This window comes from Caretta caretta, chromosome 3, assembly GCF_965140235.1.
Source record: "Caretta caretta isolate rCarCar2 chromosome 3, rCarCar1.hap1, whole genome shotgun sequence".
In the NCBI taxonomy this organism is placed as follows: Eukaryota; Metazoa; Chordata; order Testudines; family Cheloniidae; genus Caretta; species Caretta caretta.
Window position 1 is genome coordinate 29,779,938 of NC_134208.1, and position 25,614 is coordinate 29,805,551.

At 42.2% G+C, this 25,614-nt stretch overlaps 1 protein-coding gene across 7 annotated transcripts in view; it reads right to left on the minus strand.

Moving 5' to 3' along the window:
• Positions 1-25,614, minus strand: part of GREB1 (growth regulating estrogen receptor binding 1) — a 150,367-nt gene that overhangs the window by 100,068 nt on the left and 24,685 nt on the right. The gene's annotated exons all lie outside the window — the stretch shown is intronic.

The window sequence follows — 25,614 nt, forward strand, 5'->3', positions numbered from 1 at the left end:
GAAAAAATACCAACCTTCCCGTGCCCTATTTGAAAACAAATATTGGACCACCAAAAAAAAATCTGACAGAAAATCTTCATTCAGCTCTACCCACAAACTGCAGTAGCTGGGCAACACCATTACACTTCCAATGGACACAGGGGGAAATCTTGGCCCCATTTAAATATATTGCCAACACACCCATCAACCTCAATGGATTTCACCCACAGTTCCTAAATTACAGTGAGCTCCAAATACAGATGAATCCATTAAGGAGAATTAAACATATATTTATTAAATGAGGCTGTGTTCACAAAATAACAATGTTTCAGCCAAAAGGCTTTCACAAGATATATTCCACAAGCAACAAAGTTGATTGAAATCAGCTTCCTGTTCTCCCGCCATTTACATTTACCATTTCCTAATTAATTTTCAATATGCATAGTTCCTAATGGTCAGATCTTACTGAAGTCAGTGGGAGCCTTCCCCTTGATCTCAATGGGCTTTGGGGTCAAACCTCTTGATGATGCCAACCCTTTTATGAATTACTTCATTTTTTTGCTGGCATTCCTACCTATTTTCATTAATTAAAATAACATTTACATAATACTTTTCAGTTAAAGTATAATACATGCATAATAAAAATGTAAGACAAGAATCTCCTCCACAATCCCCTTCGTAGTTGCTACATAATGGGTACTCATTCTTCTAGTCTGCCAAACTCTTAGTTATCAGTTGGAGTTCCCCAGGCTGATGCAAGTATAGGCCTTGATCCTACAAATGCTTACACGTGGGATTACTCATATATCTAAGTGTTTACAGTATTACATATAATCAAAAAATAAAACCCCCAAAGCTTTGTCAGAATAAAAATGACCAGACCAATATGAAGGCAGTTATAAGCACAGGGCAGGGTTATAGATAAACAGGTGAAGCAAGTAGATAGGATAAGAGTGGACCCTTGAAAATATCAGTGCCATTGCGCCTCACTCAAAGGATTAAATGACACATCCTCCTCTACATGCAAGGAAGGCCCTGAAAGCAGGGGCGGCTCTACCAATTTTCCCGCCCCAAGCAGTCGCCGCCAAATTGCCACCGCCGCAACAGTGGCGGAGCGGCCACCAAATTGCCACTGCGCCCGGAAGAGCAGCGGGGGCTGCCGCCGAATTGATGCCGCGGGACACCGAATGCCGCCCCAAGTACCTGCTGGGAAAGCAGCAGAACTGACACAGCTGCATTGGCATGTGGAAGGCTAAGAGGGAGGGGAGGGACACAGGATTCAGGAAGCCCACATAAGGAGAATTTTGTTTTTAAAAGTTATCCCATTTTAAAAACTGTACAGTTTATAAATTCAAACATGGGAGATTTCAGTGCTCCAGGTGAATGCTTTGGAAAGCTGGAAGGACATGAACACAAGGGAGTAAACTGGAAACTGAATTGCAACCAGATTTAAGGGCCAGATTTTGAGGGCACAGACACACGCAGAGAGAATAGTATCTTACTCCTTATTTAAATCAACAAGGCCATTCCTGAACCAAGGACAACTCAGTGAGAGTAAAGGGCTCACAGCCTGGTGGTCCTTAATGGAGAGACTTTTAAATTCTCTCTATTTTTTTATTAATTTTTTTTTAGGAAAAAAGGACAACGGGAGATTTGTGTCCTTTCTTTCTTCTGTTTGATTTGTAAAGTCCTAGAAGGGATGTGGGGGAGGAAGTTTCCTCCTTGCTGTCTGCAATAGAAATGTAGGTCTCATCCAGCTGTTTTTCCTGGAAGACTCTATGGACAACCGCAGCATTAGTGGGATTATGACATCAGAGATCTCATGCAATGGAAGTTGATTAAGTGAAAGAGGTAGTCGTTTTTTATTCAGATTGTTCAAAACAGTTTGCTTTTGTTCACTTCCATTTCACTCAAAATGCTCAATTTTTTTTTTGAAAGATTCCCCCACCTACTCCCTTTCACATATGGGCTGAAAAATCTCAGAATCTACATCTGAGACTTCCAACCGAAAAAAAACCAAGGAACATCAGACCTAACATTGTTTTAACTTTAGAACTATCAGCAAACAGGAAAAAACAAACTTTAAAAAGTTATGCCTTCTTTGTATATGTAAGCGGGGGAATAGTCCCGCTTTTGTGGGGAACTTTCCTGGCTTCTGCACTACCCCGGTGAAGTGGGCTAGCGAAAGGATCTGAGTCCTCGCTCCCACTTCCTTTACCCAGTGGCCTCCCTGCCCTTGAGGGCTCCCCTTCCACTCTCCTGTCTGGCAGAGTCCTCATAACCCCAGCAAGGCTGGGCCCAGGATTCCTGGTGGGCTCGACCCCCAACCCTGCTGTGGTCACCTAGGACAGTTAAGGAAGTATGGGCTGGAAGAATGCACTATAAGGTGGGTAGAAAGCTGGCTAGATTGTCGGGCTCAATGGGTAGTTATCAATGGTTCCATGTCTAGTTGGCAGCCGGTATCAAGTGGAGTGCCCCAAGGGTCGGTCCTGGGGCCGGTTTTGTTCAATATCTTCATAAATGATCTGGAGGATGGTGTGGATTGCACTCTCAGCAAATTTGCGGATGATACTAAACTGGGAGGAGTGGTAGATACGCTGGAGGGGAGGGATAGAATCGTAGAATCATAGAATCATAGAATATCAGGGTTGGAAGGGACCCCAGAAGGTCATCTAGTCCAACCCCCTGCTCAAAGCAGGACCAATTCCCAGTTAAATCATCCCAGCCAGGGCTTTGTCAAGCCTGACCTTAAAAACCTCTAAGGAAGGAGATTCTACCACCTCCCTAGGTAACACATTCCAGTGTTTCACCACCCTCTTAGTGAAAAAGTTTTTCCTAATATCCAATCTAAACCTCCCCCACTGCAACTTGAGACCATTGCTCCTCGTTCTGTCATCTGCTACCATTGAGAACAGTCTAGAGCCATCCTCTTTGGAACCCCCTTTCAGGTAGTTGAAAGCAGCTATCAAATCCCCCCTCATTCTTCTCTTCTGCAGGCTAAACAATCCCAGCTCCCTCAGCCTCTCCTCATAACTCATGTGTTCCAGTCCCCTAATCATTTTTGTTGCCCTTCGCTGGACTCTCTCCAATTTATCCACATCCTTCTTGAAGTGTGGGGCCCAAAACTGGACACAGTACTCCAGATGAGGCCTCACCAATGTCGAATAGAGGGGAACGATCACGTCCCTCGATCTGCTCGCTATGCCCCTACTTATACATCCCAAAATGCCATTGGCCTTCTTGGCAACAAGGGCACACTGCTGACTCATATCCAGCTTCTCGTCCACTGTCACCCCTAGGTCCTTTTCCGCAGAACTGCTGCCTAGCCATTCGGTCCCTAGTCTGGATAGGATACAGAAGGACCTAGACAAATTGGAGGATTGGGCCAAAAGAAATCTGATGAGGTTCAATAAGGATAAGTGCAGGGTCCTGCACTTAGGACGGAAGAACCCAATGCACAGCTACAGACTAGGGACCGAATGGCTAGGCAGCAGTTCTGCGGAAAAGGACCTAGGGGAGAAAGTGGACGAGAAGCTGGATATCATCTGTTTGTCTTCTGCAGGGTCCCCAACATCATAATCTTTTCTACTGCAGTCAATCCTGTATGCTGATTTCACATCCTTCTCTCTTTCTAACGTCTTCATTTGTCTTAAAATCATACCACTTTTTATCTGCCAACTTGCGAAGAACTCTCATCTCTACTGCCTCCAGCCTTCTGATGTCTGTATTTTATTTTAGCTCAACTTTAACTCTAGAAGCTGGCACTGGAGCCCACTAAATAATGATTTATGATGCTATCAGGAAGCTATTTCCCTAAGAGAATTAGTACATTTTAAAGCACGATAATAAAATTAGCTAGGGTAATGCCTATTTTGTTGCACTGTAGCGCTACTGATTCTCTGTTCTTCACAGTTAAAACAATTTGTTCAGAGGGTTATTTATAAATCTACACCTTGACTAAAATAAAAAGAAGGAAAAAATAAACTTCCTTGGGGCTGAAACTCACCATTCTCAAGAGAATTTCTTGTATCACCCTTTCAAAGAATCTACCTGCAGTCAAAGCTCTTTCATGCAGGTATCCAAGTCTGAATTCTATTATTGGTCTTTCACTCATACAGACCCAATTTAACTTCTGTTGACTTCAACAAGGGTTGGATCAGACCCTAAACCAGCAGGAGGCAGCTCAGAAAGGATGCTCAAAACTCCTGTAGGGAAGGAGTCTTTGTGCAATGACTGGGTTTGGGGAGGAAGCATTACTCTGACTTGTTACACTTCCTGTCTGCCCCGGGTTATGCTGTCTCCACAAATTCCCCAATAGGAAGAAGAATATGAATACTTCTTTTGAAGGGCCTGTGCTGTGTCCTGTAAGAGAGGAGTTCTCAAGGGGTAGGGTGAGGGTTTTCAAAGCAGAATATGTGGTGCATCAGGAAGCTGCCAGGTCAAAGTTTCAAACCCCAGCTGCCTTGGTTCTGAATCATGATTCATTAAAGAGCTCCATTGTATGAGAAAAGCTACAGAAAGAAGCCAAAGGGGGGGGGGGGTGGGCGCGGTTGAAAAATGTTTGAGGGAATGAAATTCCACCTCTCTCTTCCACCAAAAATCTCCAGGGGGAAAAATGTGCTCCTGCTGTTTGACAAAGAAAGAAATAACCAGTGGCTTGACATTATTTTGTCCTTTAGAAAATTAAAAGCAAAAGTGCCTGCCTCTTTAAATGTTGTTTTTGTCTACTTTTTACAACTGCATTACAAACGGCCAAAGCATTCTAGAATGTGCTCAGCCATCCATGCACTATCTATGGCCATTACACACACCAGTGTATTATGCGAACTCAGATGTCTTTTACAGTGTTTTAGGGGAATATTTTCTCACAGGCCAAGACCCCGATCCCGCAACTGAATCCACACGGGTAAACCCAAGCTGCCACAGGCGGGCTATCTCACAGGGATCCTCTGCAGAGAATTCATTGTGTGATTGGGATCTAAATATATGTTAGTTTCCCATTTTTTCCTACTGTTTTATTGTTGACTTTTCATCCCCTTAAAATATTTTTTAACTCATTGGGTGCCACGTTACTAAATTTTGATTCAATGTTTTGTTCTGACATTTGTGTACAGTTAAAATGGTTCTGTCTGATTAGCTGGTCAGGGGTCTAATGCAAGAGCACTGGGAAGCCACTTAAGGCCTGATTTACTAAGGTTATGTCTACTCTACAAGCACTACAGTGGCACAACTGCAGCACGACAGCTTCACCAGTGTAGTGTAGATGCTTCTTATACCGATGGAAGGGGCTTTTTATGCAATGCAGTTAATCCACCTCTCCAAAAGGCGGTAGCTAAGTTGGTGGACCTTCAATGGTCAACAGAATCATCCTGGATTTGCACCAGCAGAACTGACAGCAGAATGTGACCTAATATTTGTGCCTACGCTGAGGCTCCCTCTGCTCATAAAGTCTGAGAGGTGCAGGCCTGGTCTACACTTAAGACTTGGATAAACCTAACTACATTGCTCAGCACTGTGAAAAATGTTGTGCCCTGAGCACCATAACTAGGTCAACCTAATCCCCAGTCTAGACACAGCTAGGTCAATGGAAGAATTCTTCCCCCAGTTAAGCTACCACCACCTTTTGGAGAGGTGGATTAACTACATTGAATGGAAAACCCGTTCCATCAATATAAGAAGCATCTACATTACCCTGGTACAGCTTTAGGGCTAAATCTGTGCCACTGTAGTGCTTCTAGGATAGACATTACCTTAGACCCATGCTGCTTCATCCTTAGAAACTGAGGGCTCTGTAAACCTCCCAGTTTTTCTCAGCCTGGAAAGCAAGACACTAGGACAGGAAAGGGAACCACGAGCTTGGACCCTAATTACCTGGTTTTAGTCTCTCCTTCTTCCCTCTATTCCTACTCTCTTTACAGTTCCTGCATTGTCATACAGCCATCAAGTTTAAGGTCAAAAGGGACCACCAGATTATCTAGTGTCACCTCCTGCACATCACAAGCCACTAAACCCCATCCAATTAACATATGCATTGAATCCAATAATCTGGATTAGACTACAGTATTACAGTCCTCCAGAGACTAAACTATTGTGAATAAGGCAGAGAATAAGAGGGACCGAGGTGCATCAAAGCCTGAGACCCCTGCAATGGCAGGAAATTGATTTCATGAGATATACCAGATGAACCTAGCAAGAAACCTGCAACCAGTTCTGCAGAAGAAGGTGGAAAAAAGTCCATCTGACCCTCCTTCCACACAGTGGTAAGCATCAGCCAGAAGAATTTAACTTAAAGTACTCCCTTTTCCAGTGTGCTGAGCACATGGCATCTGTAGTACTCTCAGCAAAGGGGAAAAACTGAGCTAGATATCCACACACTGACTAACTGCAGGGCAGTGACTTGTGAGCCTAATTCTGGGAGGTACTAAACAATCATAACTCCAGTTGTGGAACTCACTGCCAGGGGCTGTTGTGAAAGCCAACAGGATAATTAAGTTAAAAAAAGAATTAGATAAGTTCATGGAGGATAGGTACATCAGTGGTTTATAGGCAAAGATGGTCAGGGACATAGCCTGATGCTCTGGGTGTCTCTAAACCTCTGACTGCCAGAAACTGGGACGGGATGACAGGAAATGGATCACTCGATAAATTGCCCTGTGCGGTTCATTCCCTCTGAAGCATCTGGCACTGGCCACGGTTGGAAGATAGATGGGATAGATGGAGCATTGGTCTGACCCAGTGTGGCCATTCTTATGCTTTCAATGGGAGTTGCAAACACTCAGCACAACAGCACCTCTCAGAATCAGACCCTGAAGCAAGCAATGGGATTTCTCTTTTTTAGCTGATTTCCTTCAAGAACAAAGAAGACCAAACATTTATTTGCAGAGTGTAATATGACCACTTACTCCACCCTTACACATTGGTTCAGAGGCAGTGGAGAGAGGTAACTGTAGGGAGCCAGTTGTGGCCTGGTTCAGAGATGCCTGGACCTGGAGTAAGTTAGGGCAGGAGGAGCCTGGTTTAATGTTGCTAGTTCTGGCGAAGGATCATGCCTACCTAAGCTCAACTCCCCCGCCCCTGCCCTTTCAACAGGGTAGGGTAAGTGCAGATGGCATAGGAAACAACTATGCCAGCAGAGATTCTCACAGTGTTGTCAACTCTCATGATTTTATCATGGGTTTCATTATATTTGTTGTTTTTCATAAAGTCCCAACTCCTGGAGTCGGGTGATTTTGGGAGTGTCTCAGCTTTCATTTAAAAAGAAAGTTTCTTGCCCTTGTCACTGTGCAGAAAAGTTTGAAAACACGAACACTAAAAGGGTAAAAAACATAAGACAAAAAGACCCCAAATTTATTATTTTTAAAACCTCATAATTGTTGAGCCTATCACAATTTTAGGAGGCCTGACTCATGATTGTTGAAAGATTGGGGGTGACAATATTGTTTCTTTTACATGTGGGGGTGTCTCTGCTGGGAATATTTGGCTGGTTTAAGGGCATTTTGTTATTTACACAGCTTACAAATGGCATAAAATGCTCTTACTAGACCGGAGAATCTGACTCTGTGAGTATTCATTACACACTAAAATGTATACACAAGGCATTTAGTTGGAAGAACAATGGACATTGGTAAACTTTAGATTCTTTTTCTTACTTTCTCCTCCTGAGGTTGCAACAATTAATACAGCCACTTTGACCTGGATATCTACTCTAAAAATCAAAATGACTCAAATACAAAATAAAAATATTACATGATGAACAGTTTCCCTACATGCCTTTTTCACTGTACTTATCAAGTAAAAACTCAACAGAGCAAAAACACTGCCAACTAAGTGAAAACATTTTCGTGTCATTTTCCTCTATGCAGTTTGAATCCTCAAAATTTCACTTTTCACAAAGATTGAGTGCCAAAATGTGGAGGCACAGTTTTTGCAAAGTGGTATGTGAAGTCTATTTTTAGCTTGGTATTTTGCACATCCAAAATTTGGTGCTATAGGACCATGGCAGCCATATCTGTCAAAATGGACTTTTGAAGAGAAAACAGAAAAGTAACATAAATATGCACACACATTAACTGTAAGATGACATAAGCACAATTTTACCCCTTCATCTCAAATTTCACCAAAAAAATGGATTTCAGATACAAAATTGGAAGAATTAAAAGTGAATTGGACAAGAAGTTCCTGAATTATGACTTTCTAAAAAATAAGTTCTAATTTTTTTTCCAATTTCATGGCAGGAAAACAGCTGGAGAGAAATAAAATATCATTTACTCTCACTATTATGACATTTTCCCCCTTTTGAAATTCTCTCTTATAGAATCATAGAAGTGTAGGACTGGAAGGGATCTCAATAGTCCCCTGTACTGAGTCAGGACTAAGTATTATCTAACCATCCCTGGCAGGTGTTTGTCTAACCCATTCTTAAAATCCTCCAATGACAAAGATGCCACCAACTGCCCAGTTTGTTTCAGTGCTTAATCACCATTACAGTTAAGAAGTTTTTCCTAATGTCAAACCTAAGTTTCCCTTGCTGCAATTTAAGCCTGTTATTTCTTGTCCTGTTCTCAGTGTATAAAGAGAACAGTTGAACACACTCCTCTTTATAACAAACTTTTACATAGTAGAAGACTGTTATCATGTCCACCCTCAGTATTCTCTTCTCCAGACTAAACAAACCCATTTTTTCCCCCAATCTTTCCTCACTGGGACATGTTTTCTAGACCTTTAATCTTTTGTGTTACTCTCCTCTGGATTTTCTCCAGTTTGTCCACATCTATCCTGAAGTGCGGTGCCCAGAACCAAAAACAGTACACCAGCTGAGGCCTTATCAGTGCTGAGCAGAGTGGAAGAATTACTTCTCATTTCTTGCTTACAACACTCCTGCTAAGACATCTTAGAATGATGTTCACTTTTTTTGCAACAGTATTACATTGTTAACTCATATTTAGTTTATAATCCACTATAACCCCCAGATCCTTTTCTGCAGTACTCCTTCCTAGGCAGTCATTTCCCATTTTGTATTTGAGCAATTGATTATTCCTTCCTACGTGTAGCACAGTGCTCTTGTTCTGGTTTGAAGAAAATGAGAAAATCCCATTGCATAAATAGGGGAATCTCAAGTAGGAGCACACAGGTTATTTTACCTCTATACCTGGCACTCATTCGACCATTGCTGGAATACTGTGTCCAGTTCTGGTGATCACAATTTAAGAAGGATGTTGATGGATTGGAGAGGGTTCAGAGAAGAGTCACAAGAATGATTAAAGGATTAGAAAACATGCCTTATAGCAGACTTGAAGAACTCAAACAATTTAGCTTAACAAAGAGAAGGTTAAGGGGTGTGTCCTGGTCACAGTCTATAAGTATCTACAAAAGGAACAAATATTTAATAATGGGCTCTTCAATCTATCAAAGAAAGGTATAACAAGATCCAATGGCTGGAAGTTGAAGTTAGACAAATTCAAACTGGAAATAACACATACATTTTTAACAATGAGTGTAATTAACCATTGGAACAATTTCCCAAGGGTCATGATGGATTCTCTATCACTGACAAGTTTTAGATCAAGAAAGGATGTTTTTCTAAAAGATCTGCTCTAGGAATTATTTAAGAAAAGTTCTCTGGCCTGCATTATACAGGCAGTCAGACTAGATGATCATAACGTTCCGTTCTGGCCTTGGAATCTATGTGAAGAGTGGCTTATTTCAATTTAGCTTAATCCTTAAAAAAGGTACATCTAAATCAAAATATGTCACATTTGACTAGAGCGCCTATGAGCTACAGTAATACAAATAATTAATAGTAACAACCTGATCCAAAATAAAAATATCTACACCTGAATTTGGACCACTTTAACTCAATTGGTTTGAAAAACACACTTTTAGTTAAACTGGTGCAAGTTTTTATGTAGACAAGGCCTCAGCGGATACCACAGATTCCCAAGAGGGCAGCCAATCAAGGGTGCATATGGCTTTAAACCAGAATGATGGGTAGTGGGGTGGAGGAAGCAAGTCTGGGGCTGAGGGAATAATGGCTTTTGTTGAGGGCTATTGTTTTCATGGTTTAGCAGTAGATTTGCCATAGTGGGGCTGGTTTAACCACAAGGAGGAGCACAGTGGAAAGCAGCCTCACCATAACAAAACGTTTGCTTTGAAGGACTGTTGTGTTTGGCAATCCAAACATGCAAAAGGTCAGGCAATGAAAAGGCTAAGGCCCCACAGCAACATTCAATCAGCTACATTAAACAAAAGGTTTAGAGTATTTTGGGTTATTGTTTATGCTGTTACATACAGGGAAAATAAAACAACTGTGGAACTTAATGATCAGTCATTCAGACATTATTATGCGAAGGGACAGAGTAGACTGAGCAGAAGACAGTCCAGTGCAAGATCCAGATCAAGAAAAGCAACTCCAGCAAAGCCCAAATGGTTAGTCTTGTCCTATTTTTAAACTACTTCTGAAAGTATACACAGACTTCCGTTTCTTTAGTTGAGCTACTCAAGTGACTGAGAAGCTGCAGGATCAGGCTCCTATTTTATTAAGGAAAATGATGCACTCACAAAGTGTGTAACTTCAAATTTCCTCTAAGTGAATTATTATTCCTTAATGAAGTTTTTACCAAACATAGCAAGCATTAGTCTCTGCAAACTAAGTACATGTACCATGTAAAATTTTGAAATAATGTACACAAAAAAGTCCAGACAGTTATTTTTAAAAGCAGAATAGATATCTTCTGATGCTCAGATAACTAAAACAATCTGAACAGATTTAAAAACAAAAAACAAAAAAAACCCCACCACATTTGGGCATACACCGAGCATAAGAAATTCAGCCCAAAAATAAAAAAGAAAATGATAAATGTATTGCATTAATGATGGGTTTACAATGGTAGGGCTCTTTCAGATCGAATATACCATCGTTAAAAATGCGCTATGGGCAATGGAGTTATGACATTGTACCCCAGGTGAGGATGTGGCACAGTATCTCATTATTTACAATGTGATTTTTTATTCCATTACTACATTCAGTTGCTTAGTTCTGTTACATTTTTGTACTAAGCTAGGCAAGTTTTCATGCTATTACATTTTTAACACTCAGCAGTATGTCCTCATTACAGGAAAACTGTCTCTTAGGAACAAGAAGGAAGATTTTTAAGAAGAGCATAGTTCTTGCAATCAGATTATAGAATGGAACAGCATTACTGAACAGACAGCATGTACAGTACAGCATGTTGCAGCTTGATACCACAGCTCCACATCTTGTATGACTCCCATGTTAGGAACAGTAATAACCAGAGGAATCAGGTTTTTAACAGGAGCAAAATCCTTTTCTGAAAAGGGATGACTATCCCACATCTGCCAACATTTATTTATCATGCAAATGTGCATGCTGTATCTGAAGTACCCCCAACCTAATACACAAGTCACTTATTCAGTTTCACTAAAAGATTTATAAAAGATTATTCTAGGTTTTTGCTACACATTATTTTGTGCAGAACCTTTCAGGGGAAATTTTCCAACTCTGTGGTGTAATGGGAAAAGCAGAGCTGTGTGTCCAGAGGTTTAAGCACAAGATTGGAAAGAGGGAAATGTGGAATTCTAATTCCAGCTCTGAAAGTGATTATTTACCTTCTGTAACTACATCTGTCCTCTTTAGCATCTCCCAACATAAAATATAAGTAGTGATACTTATTTGCCTAGGCTATTGCAAACTCCATGGAAGTCACACAGAAATGGTTTTGGCCCAGTGCTTGAAAAGACTTTGGACCTGAAACCTGCTATACAAATATGAAATACTACTAGTGATGGCCTTCAAGAAACAACTCCAAATTAAAGCTTCGTTTTGGAAGGACATGGATAAAATGCCTTAAGTGTGCCCAAAGTGTGTGGATTACATGATCATACAGCTATACCACACTACATGATTATTCTCTCAAAAAAGTTCTGCTATGTAGCGAAACCTATTGAAGAGTGCAGTAGTGAGCATAATCACTAGAGCTGGTCTCTGTCTATACCCTATTTAGTACCACATTAACTTTGGCCACACCAAAGTATGAGGTAAAGCCTGGCACCACAAAGTACCCATCTTACTTCCTTTCAAGGATAGCAATGTCTGAAACTGTGGGCCAGATTCTCTCCTGTGCCAAAATCCACTCAGTGCAGGACAAAGATGGCAGCTACCAAGGAGCTGGTTACAGCAACTTGATTCTTAAGCTGCCCCAGCCATGGACGCTCTCTGCTTGTGACAGCTGGCTGTGGTCCTAACTTAAGGGACCATAGATCAGCTGCGAATTGTCGTGGGGGAGCAGATCACGGCTGACCCCATCACATCCACGATGGCAGGAGGAGGGGAAGGTTAGGCTAGGAGCTGGCTCTGGTAGTTTTACCCCACTTGTGAACTCCTTCTCCTTTGGGGGATTTTTTAACTAGCCAGATTAAAATCAGGCAATGCAAAAGAAACAGAAATGGAATGAGGATCTAGACCACTGTGGGATGAAGCCCCTGTCACTGCTACTGCAAATGTGGGGTGGGAGACCAGGGACCTGGCTTCCAATCAAAGTCTTCCTCACTTTGCAAACATACAGTAGAAATCCCTTTGGCCACTACCTAAGGTCAGCCACTTGTAGTGTGGAATAGGGCAGATGCCAATCCAGTTAAAGCAGCTGGAATAATTTAATATCCCAGTTGAAGTTTAGCAAAAACACCAGAGCAAACACACTTAACTTTTGCCCAAAAAAGTGCCATAGGATTGTCACACTGTTGTGAGTGATAAGAAATGGAAGATGGTAAATAATAAAATCGTAATACCAGGTTGTTAAACAGCAATTTTCATCAGTGGATCTCAAAGCACTTTACAAAGCAGGTCAGTATCATTATCCCCATTTTTACAGATAGTGAAACTGCAGCACAGGGAGTTGTAGTGACTAGCCCAAGGTCACCTAGCAGGCCTGTGGCAGAACTCGCAATAGAACCCACGTCTCCTGAGTCCACGAGTCTTGTTTCCTGTCTTGGGGAGCAACACACAGTGTCTGTGTGACTTTCATTGGAATATACAGCCACAGCTATATAGACTCAGGAATGTGTGGCTGGAACAGGCCTACCAAGGTCATCTAGCACACAAGAGGGCGTACACACACACACCTGTGCCGAGGCAGGACCAAGTAACCCTAGACTGTCCCTGATAGTGTTTGTCTAACCTGTCCTTAAAAACCTCCAGTGATGGGGGCTCCACAACGTCCCCTGGAAGCCTATTCCAGTTCTTAATTATCCTTCTAGTTAGAAAGGTTTTTCTAATATCTAAGGGCATGTCTACACTGGCAGAGTTACAGCACAGGCAGTTACAGCACCACTCAGAGAGCGCTGAAGGGAAACCGCTGTGGTGTGTTCACGCTGTCAGCTGCCTGCGCAATAGCGTGTTCACACTTGCGGCACTTGCAGCGGTATTCAGAGCAGCGCACTCTTGGCAGCTAGCCCACAGAGCACCTCTTTCTCTTTCGTGGGTGCAGCACCAGAGCGGTGGTTTGCCTCCTGCACCTTGTGCACAGCTCCTTCACTTTGACCCTGCACTGCAATGCATCCCAGTCATGGCCCCTTTCTGTCATGCATCATAAAATCTGTCCATAGGTATCATAATTCCTACGGCTGGAGCGCAGCTGGGACTGGACAGCCTCCTCTCCCCAAATGCTGATGAGGTCCAGCAGCTCGGCATTGCTCCAAGCAAGGGAGCGCCTGGTGTGGAGCAAGCGTGGCCACCTGGAAAGATCCACTGAGACCACTGCATGCATCACCGAGCAAACAGGAAGGGAACTTTCAAAATTCCAAAGGAATTTATGGGGTGGGTGGGGCGGCTGGTTGGTCACCTGAGGGCAGGGCAGTAGAGTTCAAACTGATGACCAGAGAGGTGAGAACAGGCATTGTGGGACATTTCCCGGAGGCCAGTCGCAGTGCTGTAATCGACCACAGTGTCTACAGTGGCACCAGAGCACTGTAGCCCTGGCGCAGAAAGCTGTACGCCTCTCGTCAGGGTGTTTTTTTTAAAGCACTACAACTGTGCAGTTTCAGCACCCTAAGTGGCTTGGCAGTGTGTGCACCTTGGGAGTTACAGCGCAGAAAGCTTCTTTACTGCGCAGAAACTAGAAAGTGTAGACGGGGCCTAACCTAAATCTCCCCTGCTGCAGTTTAAAGCCCATTACTTCTTGTCCTACCTTCAGGGGAGATGGAGAACAATTGATCACCATCCTCTATATAACTGCTCTTCGCATATTTGAAGACTGTGGTCAGGTCCCCCCTCAGTCTTCATTTCTTAATACTAAACAAACAGTTTTTAAACCTTTCCTCAGATGTCAGATTTTCTGTGTGTGTATATATTATACACACACTTGTGTGCTGGAGCTATTGATCAAATATCACGGGACAATATGATACATGTTTATATAGGGACCAATGTTTCAGTGATTAATATTCGATGCTCTAGGTGCAAGGTCAGACAAATGACCCTAAGAAATTGTCTCTATTTATTGAAACAAGGAAAAAGAAAAACTATTTACTAATAAATAGCCAATTTAACAGGTAACATTGCCTTAGTATTGTAGCATCAAACCCATTTTACAAAAAGGGCCAGATTCCTTTTTAATGACAACCTGTGGGCCCCCAATATAAATTTAGGAGCCACTCTCAATGCACAGCAAAATTCCCCCTAGTGATAAGAAGTTTGCACAGAGATCAAGGGTGAAATATGGCCTTTATGCAGCTCTTGAACTTTTAGTCATTCCTATTTCTTATTTGTTCGGACTTTATTGATGCATTCAGCTTCATGAAGTAGGAAACTGGTCCCTTTGAGTATGTCTGTGCTGCATTTGGGAGGTCTGACTCCCAGCGAGGGTAGACAGACGCATGCTACCTAGCTTGAGCTAGCTCACTAAAAATCGCAGCGAAGATGTTGCTGCAATGGGGTAGCGACTTGGGCTAGCCAAGCAAGTCCAAGGCTGCCTGACCCCCTAGGTCCGAGTTCAGAAGATTAGCCTGAGCCTCCGCCCATGCAACCATGTCCACACTGCTATTATTAGTGTGCTAGCTCAAGAAGAGCTAGCGCTAATCTGTCTCCCTGAGCTAGGAATCAAACCTCCCAGCGGCAGTGTACATAGGCCCTATAGGTCCACCACAAGTTTTGCCCTCTGTCTCTATTCACCATCCTCCTTTCTCTTTGTGTGTCTCGTCCGAATACATTTCCTTTCCCACCGCAATTCTCCTCATGAGCTTCACTCCCCACTTCTTCCTCATTCCATATGCTGAAATGAGCAGCAGTGAAATGGTTAATGGTGATATTTAGTCATCATTAGGCTTTAGCACTAGTACCACAATGAGATTAATGAGGTTGGGGGGGGGGGGGGAGTTATTTTTCCAGGCTAGCTGCACACTCAGAAATACAGTACTGCATTGGTTATATATTCACTTCAGTTATGGAAAGTTATTTGGGCAGCTATGAAGACTAGAAACTTAGTTTTATTTTTAAATGAAAACACAGATTCTGAATATGTAGGGCCCTACCAAATTCACAGCCATGAAAAACACATCACAGACCGTTAAATCTGGTGACCCCTTGTGAAATCTGGTCTTTTGTGTGCTTTTACCCTATGCTATACCAATTTCACAGGGGAGACCAGAGTTTCTCAAATTGGGGGTCCTCCTGACCCAAAAGGGAGTTACAGGGGGTCACAGGTTATTTTAGGAGGGATTGTGGTATTGCCACCCTTACTTCTGCACTGCTGCGTTCAGAGCTGGGTGGCTGGAGAGTGGTGGCTGCTGACTGAGGGCCCAGCTCTGGTGGCAATACCAAACCATGCCATCCTTACTTCTGTGCTAATGATGATGGTGGCTCTGCCTTCAGAGCTGGGCTCCCAGACAGTAGCCACCGCTCTCCAGCTTAGGGTTGCCAACCCTTCCGGTTTTGCTGGGAGTCTTCTGGAATCAGGCCCTATCTTCCGGACGCTACTGAGGCCAAACTGGGAGATTTTAGGTGCTACAAGTCCGGCGGTGCAGCATGGCTAAGGCAGGCTCCCTGCCTGCCTTGGCCCCGCGTCACTCCCGGCAGTAGCCAGCATGTCCCTGTGGCCCCTGGAAGGATGGGGGGGGCCAGGGGGTCTCTGCGCACAGCCCCCACCCTGAGTGCCAATTCTGCAGCTCCCATTGACCGGGAACTGCAGCCAATGGGAGCTACACTTGCAGGCACTGGCAGTGCAGAGCCCCCTTTTACCCTGTCCCTGGCAAGGACATGCCAGCTACTTCAAGGAGCGGCGCAGGGCCAGGGCAGGCAGGAAGCCTGCCTTAGCCCTGCTGCGCCGCCAACTGGGAGCCACCCGAGGTAAGTGCCTCCCACCAGATCCTGCATCCCTTCCTGCACCCCAACTCCCTACCCCAGCCCAGAGCCCTCTCCTGCACCCAAACTCCCTCCCAGAGCCTGCGCCCCAACCCCCTACTCTAGCCCGGAGCCCTCTGCTGCACCCAAACTCCCTCCCAGAGCCTTCACCCCCTCCTGCACCCCAATCCCTTGTCCCAGCCCTGAGTCCCCTCCAGCATCCAAACTCCCTCCCAGAGCTTTCACCCTCCCCCCCAACCCCTTTGCCCCAGGCTCATCCCACACCCCAACCCACTGCCCCAGCACAGTGAAAGTGAGTGAGGGTGGAGGAGAGCGAACGAGCGAGGGAGGGAAGGAGAGGGGATGGAGTGAGTAGGGTGGGGCCTCGGGGAAGAGGCAGGGCAGGGGCTGGTCAAGGATATGTGGGTTTGTGTGATTAGACAGTTGGCAACCCTACTCCAGCGAGCCAGCTCTGAAGGCAGTGTCACCGCCTGCAGCAGTGCAGAAGTAAGGGTAGCAGTACCACAACCCCCCTGCTATAATTTTGCGACACCCCCACAACTCCTTTTTGGGTCAGGACCCCTAAAATGACAACAATGACATTTCAGATTTAAATAGCTGAAATCATGAAATTTACTATTTTTAAATTCTATGACTATGAAATTGACCCAAATGGACTGTGAATTTGGTAGAGCCCTATGAATATGTGATGTAAGCTAAATAAATACATCAGCTGGCTGAACCTCTGACACATCTGCCTTAGTTAAATCACCAATGTTTGTTCAATGCTAGCTGTTAATTGTACAAGGCAATTCAGCCTCGAGATTCAGCGCACATCTAACTTCTAAACAAGATAAGAGCCTCTATAGTCACAAAATGCCTTGATAAGCTTCTCTTACTGTAATTCTTTCAAACCTGCTCTCAGGATTTTTTCCTAGATTATTAAACAAGTTATTTGAAGATCACTTTGCTTTAATTTACATTGATCTCTCAAGCATCTGGCCATTTAAGTAATAACAAACCTCAATAGGAAAAAAAACTAATTTAAAGTTAAGTACCCCTTGTGTCACAGAGCTGGAGAGTTTATGCAGTTCTGCTGTAGGATTTTCAGTTGACATCAGGTTGCAACCCCACCTAGCTGTAGGTTTATGTAGTCCAGAATCTTTTGCTTTTCACCCTCTCTCTTTGGAGATTATCCTATTTTCTATGAGCTCCTCCATACTGAAGGAAAGGTCCATTGTGCCTTCTGGCAGATTTGGTTGGAATTTAAGATCTTTAGCTTGGACCTCAGGTTTTCCTCAAAGGTTTCTTCTTAGACTGTTGGGAAAAACAAACCTTTTGAAAAGGAGAGAAGGTATAATTTTAGCTGGTATTTTCAAATCCAAGCTTAGTTTCTTCTAACCACACCATCTAAAGCAGCCATTTTCTACAGATGGTAGAGTCCAGCAGTGGGTTTTAGTTCATCAGTACACACTGATAATTAATATGCATTTGTGTAGCAATGAAGTGATGTGAAGAGTCATGGGGAGTCAAATGTGAAAACCTGATAAGCATGTAAGAGGAGGAATCGCATAGCACGCTAACATAGCTATACTTTTAATACCATTTTGAAGACAGTTTATGCCACACCTGATCCATTCTGTAATCAGTTTGAAGGCATTTTTATAGCATTCCTTGAAGAATGTGAGCCATTTCTATCTAGGTACCCACATGGCGACATCTTTGTGGTATCTGAACCTCACAAATATCAATCATCCTCAAAATACTCCTGCGTGGGAGAAAATAATTATCCTTATTTTATAGATGGGGAGTGGAGGTATAGGGAAATATGTAGGATCTGCTCAGTGTGGCAGAGCTCAGTACTGAACTCAGATCCAGTCCAGTTCCTTAGCCATAATACCACCTTTCTCCCATAAGGCCCTTAATCTAGCTGATCTTAGAAAACAAAGATTGTCTCAGAAAACTGTTTTGCAAAGCAATCTCTCTCTGTATGTACAAGTATCAGTAATATTCAGTCTGAAGTACTGTTAAAGCAAATGCAAGGGGATAATATCCAAATTAAAAACCACATGACTAAATTCTAATAGTTCTGTGTACACAGTACGTAATAAAACTATGGATTGTGGAATAGTATGTGTTAGTACTAAAGAGTTCGTATGTCCCCGAAAATGAAGCATATCGCACTTGTCAGGGTCTATCATGGCCTGATTTACAAAAATATATTGTTTTATCAGATTCATTAAGCTCTATTTTAATGCTGCTGATATTCAAAGTAAGGAGTATGACCCCAATTCAGCAAGGTACTTAAGCACATAAAGTCAATGGGCCTACTCATATACTTAAAATTAGGCACATACTTAAATACCTTGCTGAACTGGGGCTGGTAATGTGAGGCATTTTTCCTTAGTTTAACAAATATCATTATCATCATCTCAAAACATCTACAAATCTGAGCCCAGGGACATGAGTCTCTGTAGATAGGATATATTATTGCAGACAGGATGGTCAACAAAGCATCTATTAGGAGTAAGTGTCATTAATGAAAACTTAGCCCATACATGAATAAAAACAATATATCTATGGGTTAGAGCATCACACTAGTCACACATTATGCTCTCCTGTTTCAGGCATCCTCTTGCCTCCATACGCAACAAGTTACTGTGATGTTAATGTTGATACTTTGCCATCTACAGAAAACCTTATCACGCAATCTTTAATGTGCTACACAATAAAGGACAATGCAATTTCCTATCCTCTGCATTAACTGGAAAAAATAATTCCGAAAGGACCTTTAGATCGATAATGAGGGATAAACACAATTACCCAATTGACAAATAGCTTAAATAATTAAAGGAAACACCTATCTGTGGGCTAGATTGTGGCTCAGCCTGAATGCCAGCTCAAGAGAGTATGGGGGCATAAGGCTGAGGGAAGCAGGCTCTGCAGACTCCTATGTTCATAACCCACCTCACCTGAGTGGATGGGAAGGGTGGGAAATAGGCAGAGCTCTGACTCTGCTCCTCTGACTCATCCTGGAGAGCATATATTGCAACAGGGATAGACCTGTCAGAGCCAGGAGTAAAAACTGAGGTTCTTGATTCCCAGGGCCTTATTCATTAGATCATTCTGCATCTCAAGGTTGAGATTAGAACACAGTTATCATGGGAGGGCCTCCACACAGAGTGAGGCCCTCCTTCCAGACCAGTAACTTAAGCAAAACAAAACATGGTGCCCACCTTTTAAAGGAAGAACGTTTCCAGTTTTTGGCAGAAGTTTTAGAGAAGATGCTGCTAGCAGAACAACAGCATCTTTGTTTAGTTTAGGTGTTTGGGTGTTTTTCCAAGTAAGATTGCAAGATAGTAATAGGTGATGGGGCTGAAGGGAAAGGACTAAGCCTAAAATCCTAGGGTATAAAATTCTGAAGAAGTGTCCGGCTGAGATAATCAAAGGTAGAGGCATTGCCAAGACCAGGCTTTTGTAAGCCAGGCTCCCATGTTTGCCATGATGCTCTGGGAGTCTTCACAGGGAAAGTCTGGATTTTCCTGTTTATTGATTTTCTCCCCCACTCCCACATAAAATGTGTATTCATGACACACATATTCTGTATTCTGCTGAGGAACTACCAAAAGAGCAATCCATAGATCAGACATGATATTTGTGTCACCTCTGATGAAAATTTGAATCCTGCCTATTTAAGCATCAGCTGACACAAGGTAAAGGCCCAAGTCCTACAAATGCTTAGACACATGCTTCATTTTATGCACACGATTAATGCCACTCCATTCAATAGGACTATTCTCTTGTGTAAATCTAAACATATTCATGTTTGCAGGACATAGATCCAACTGAGAACTAAGTGCTACAACAGGAGAAAATGAGCAGAAGATAAAGTAGAATACTAAATAACCACCAACCTCAGCCTGGTCCAGTCCACACAAGAGATCCACTTCCTGGACACTACAGTGCTAATAAACAATGGCCACATAAACACCACCCTATACCGGAAACCTACTGACCGCTATTCCTACCTGCATGCCTCCAGCTTTCACCCTGACCACACCACACGATCCATCGTCTACAGCCAAGCTCTGCGATACAACCGCATTTGCTCCAACCCCTCAGACAGAGACAAACACCTACAAGATCTCTGTCAAGCTTTCTTACAACTACAATACCCACCTGCAGAAGTAAAGAAACAGAACCTGGATTTGTGCTGGAAATGGCCCACCTGTTGATCACTTTAGATAAGCTATTACCAGCAGGACAGTGGGGTGGGAGGAGGTATTGTTTCATATTCTCTGTGTGTATATAAAGTCTGCTGCAGTTTCCACGGTACACATCTGATGAAGTGAGCTGTGGCTCACGAAAGCTCATGCTCAAATAAATTGGTTAGTCTCTAAGGTGCCACAAGTACTCCTTTTCTTTTTGCGAATACAGACTAACACGGCTGTTCCTCTGAAACTAAATAACATGCAACTCCATTTTCCCCAACTTTTTCTGAAAGTATCCTGTACAATATATATTTTATAGAGAGAGATATAGACAGACACCTACTGGTATTCATGAGCTTGGCACCTTTCCTCCCAAATGACACATTCTGGCAAAGTGGTGAACAAGTAGTTACTTTGGAATGTTACTGTAGCACTAAAGAAACAACACAAACATTCTAGCTTCCCTTTGATCACTCATGCATGTTAGCATCTCTCAGGCTCTTCACTCTTGCTTTACTAGCCTAGGATATAAATGATTAATGGTGAATTGTGTATCAATCCAAAACATTATTTTCAATTTACACCTCAATCCAAGCGAGTAATGTTACCTCAGCACACTGCTACTGAGGATTTTGTTATATAAAACTGAATTTAAGTTTAATTTTTTAACCTACAATAGTGATATTAGGCTCATGTATTGTTTTAGTGCAAGTTCACTCATACCTACATTTCAAAGCTTTCTCTTCACAATTCCAAAATTACTTTGGGGCTGAAACTTGGAATAAAAGTTCTTACAACAAGAAAAAATGTACACATAAAATTGTTTTATTTCAGATGCTTACCCTTAAATTTCTTAGCTTTACTCAAACAAAATGCAGCTTTGTCAGTCATCCATTTCACGGAGGATTAACACTGCACTTTTTTGTTAAGCAGTTTAAATTAAACATAGTTTAGCTTTACTTTTATAAGTTTAAATTATTTCTTGGCTTAGATAAATAAGTAATGCACCCTGAGTTCAAATTAGGTTTACTGTATATTTGCATTACTGTCTTCTCTGAATGCTTTTGAGATTACAACAACATGGCTATTCTTTGATATGTGACCAAATTTATCCTCAAAGTTCTCAATCTTGCTCTAAGTCTATCATGATACCGGTGTAAAAATGACAAGTACAACTTTCAAAAGTGCCTAAATGACTTAAAAAATGTATCTGACAACTCAGCTCTATTACAGAATGTCTATAAGCAATAGTGCTATTCTGTAAATGATCCCTAAATTACTTTAAACATAAATTATCCTAAGCTATATTTTTGTAACTTTGTGATTCCCATTTTGAATTTTACACCCATTGAAAAATATACTTGCAGCCTGACAAGTTATCACTCAGTTATTGTTCAATGCTAGCTGTTAATTGTTTGACACAAAAAATGTGGCAGTATCCTTTGGTAATAACTGTCTATCTGTGATGTGCAATAATTTTAAAACCTTCCAAGGGACAGATCCACAACCATAAATTCTATTGCTTTAGGCCTTGGTCCTGCAAAGGCTTAGCATATGCTTAACTTTGAGTATTGAATTTAATGGAACTATTGACTGTGCATAAAGATATGCATGAGCCAGATCCAGCATCCATTGAAGTAAATGGAGGGACTTCCCCTGAGTTCACTGGGGATGGATCAAGGCCATGAACATCAGACTTTGCAGGATTGGGTCTTTAAATAGTACTGCTCAGGGAAGAAATACAGAAGACCTAGGAAGTAAACAAAATATAGCAAAGTCCAATGTACAGATGCAGACCAAACAGATCAGAAAAGGATCAGAATATCAGAATAGTCAGCTTTTATCTTTTTTCATGTTTTCAGGGCAAAGCTTTCAAAAAGCATATTACAGCTGACTATTTTAACAATATTGTTTATTCACCAAAAATGTTTACTTTAAAAATCAACATTTTAGCACAAAGGAACAGTTAACAATGGTTACTCTTTAATCAGCGTAACAGAAGCGTGAATAAGAAATAGCTGGAATATGTCTGGCACGGTTTGCTTTTGTACTGCCATTAGTTTCCATGGGAAGCATAGTCCCCTGGGAAACAATGGCAAAGTTCCTTCAAACATTCAAGGGAATGGCTCAAGCCTGAAATGCATCAAATACCAGCGCCTGCTGCCCCCCCCCCCCTTTTTAATAAAGATCTAGGTACATCCCATACTTAAGTGTGACAGACTTTTTGGGAGCATTAAAAGGAACGTCCTAGTCCCTTGTTTTATTTCTCAAGAAACAGTTCTTCCAAATACCCCACAACAGGCAAAAATTAAATTCTTTAAAGAATGAGATCTTCCCTCTGTTTTTGCAAAAAATGTGATCAACAAACATGAAAGCTGCTTCTTGAATGTATGATGTATAATGTATGGGTTTGATCAATTTACATTTCTAGAAACTAACAGATTGTTATACTGGCTAATGCAAACGTTATTGATCTGCTCTCTTGCTGAATTAATAGCACTAGTATTGGCCAACTCGCTTTCTTAGCTTTTTCAATGTTTTTCTGAAAAGAGGCCCATTACATGGCAGGGGGCAAAGGACAGGGCTAGATAACACTGTTTAGACATTTCTTTGATGTCCAAAGGCATCATCCCCAACAACTGACTAATGAAAACAAAAGAGCACTCAGGCTGCTGGAAATCCCAGCCATTCTTCTCACCACCTTTTGATTTCCCAAGGCTTCTATACTCTGACCTCTGCACTCAGACACAAAGATCTCATTTGAAGGATGGTCAGCCACATCAAAAATTCTCTCCAAATTCAGCCAATAAGCTAGGGATTTCTTTCGTTTTCCATAATACCTTTGTGTTCTAATGTACCAGCTGGAATGAATCTAATTTATAAAAAGGGGGGGAAACAAAGGGGAGAACTTGTTTTAAGAAACCATTCTCAAAAATCCAGCTTTATTCTTGAAGCCACCATTCTAAATTAATTTATGCAAGAGTAATTATTTCCTTCTTGCAGACACAGACAGTCACTAAAGCCTTCCTTCAGTTCATAATTCTTTTGCAGTCTATTTTATTTTCCCCAGTAATTAATAATGAGTCAGTCAAATTGGCAGATGTCACCTGTTATACTTATAAAAGTCCTGGGACTTGTAAGGCACCTTTTAAGTTACCCTGCAGACTGTAAATACTTGTGGGGAAAAACAAATGGAAAAAATAATGAAGTTCACAAAAAACAACAAATAATTAAGGTCTCATTTTTGCAAACCCTTACACATATAAGTAGTCCTAACAAAGTCAAGTAGGGGACTTATCCAGCTCCCACTGAAGTCAGTAGAGTTTTTGTATTGACTTCAGTGAACATTGGATCAGGCCATAAGGGGGTAAAATTTTGGGGGGGCGGGGTCTGGTCTTACACTGTTTTTTGTAAGTTCTTCAGGTAACTACCTATATTTGGGATTATGAAGTGAATTTTGCAAGTTATAGGACATTATCTTAATAATAGAAGGTGAAATCCTGGCCCCACTGAAATCAATGGCAAAACTCACATTGACTTCAATAGGGCCCGGATTTATCATAGAATTAGAATTATAGAAGATTAGGGTTGAAAAGACCTCAGGAGGTCATCTAGTCCAACCCCCTGCTCAAAGCAGGACCAACCCCAGCTAAATCATCCCAGCCAGGACTTTGTCAAGCTAGACCTTAAAAACCTCTGAGGATGGAGATTACACCACCGCTCTAGGTAACCCATTCCAGTGCTTCACCACCCTCCTAGTGAAATAGCTTTTCCTAATATCTAACCTAGTCTTTCCCACTGCAACTTGAGACCATTGCTTCTTGTTCTATCATCTGCCACCACTGAGAATAGCCTAGCTCCATCCTCTTTGGAACCCCCATTCAGGTAGTTGAAAGCAGCTATCAAATCCCCCCTCACTCTTCTCTTCTGCAGACTAAATAACCTCAGTTCCCTGAGCTTCTCCTCATAAGTCATGTGCCCCAGCCCCCTAATAATTTCCATTGCCCTCTGCTGGACTCTCTCCAATTTGTCCACATCCCTTCTATAGTGGGAGGACCAAAACTGGACACAATACTCCAGATGTGGCCACACCAAATGCCAAATAGAGAGGAATAATCACTTCCCTCGATCTGCTAGCAATGCTCCTACTAATATAGCTCAATATGCCATTGGCCTTCTTGGCAACAAGGGCACACTGATGACTCAGATCCAGCTTCTCATCCACTGTAATCCCCAGGTCCTTCTCTGCAGAACTTCTGCTTAGCCAGTCAGTCCCCAGCCAGTAGCGGTGCATGGGAGTCTTCTTTCCTAAGTGCCTACCTCCCTACCCTCCAGCGTATCTACCTCTCCCCCCAGCTTAGTGACATCCGCAAACTTGCTAAGGGTGCAATCCATCCCATCATTCAGATCATTAAAGAAGTTGTTGAACAAAAACGGCTCTAAGACTGACCCCTGGGGCACTCTGCTTGATACCGGCTGCCAACTAGACATCGAGCCATTGATACTACCCATTGAGGTATGCACCACCTTTCAGCATCTGGTAAGATTGGTCCCACTTTGGGCTCAATGTCAGGCATGTAAGTCATGTGAACTGTTCATGACCCTTGGAAGAGTTAGATTCCATAAAACCAAAACATGTAACGCATGAATCAGAGAGATGTGTATGTTGCACAGTTTCAAGGAAAATCAAATTTACACCACAAGATAAGCCAATTCTAAAATATCTAAACTAAGCAATAAATGTAAACAAGATAACAAATTAGGAAAAAATAAACTATAAACAATGCACACAATAATTATGTTTGAAGCTTTAGTTTTCATGAGGACCTTAGACTTCAAGACTCCATGTGCATCAACCATTTCTAATCTGAAGTTAGGAAAAGTATTTTGGCAATGTCAGATAGTGCAATGTCAATGGAATCAGTTTGGCAGTGTTAGAACAATGATCTCCAAACTACCAAAGTGTACTTCAGGGTACCACAGATGTGGAGCCAGTTACTGGTCATGCAAAGCAAGTATGTATCTATATATTTATTTGTATTAAAAACAATAAAATGACAACCATCCAAGGCT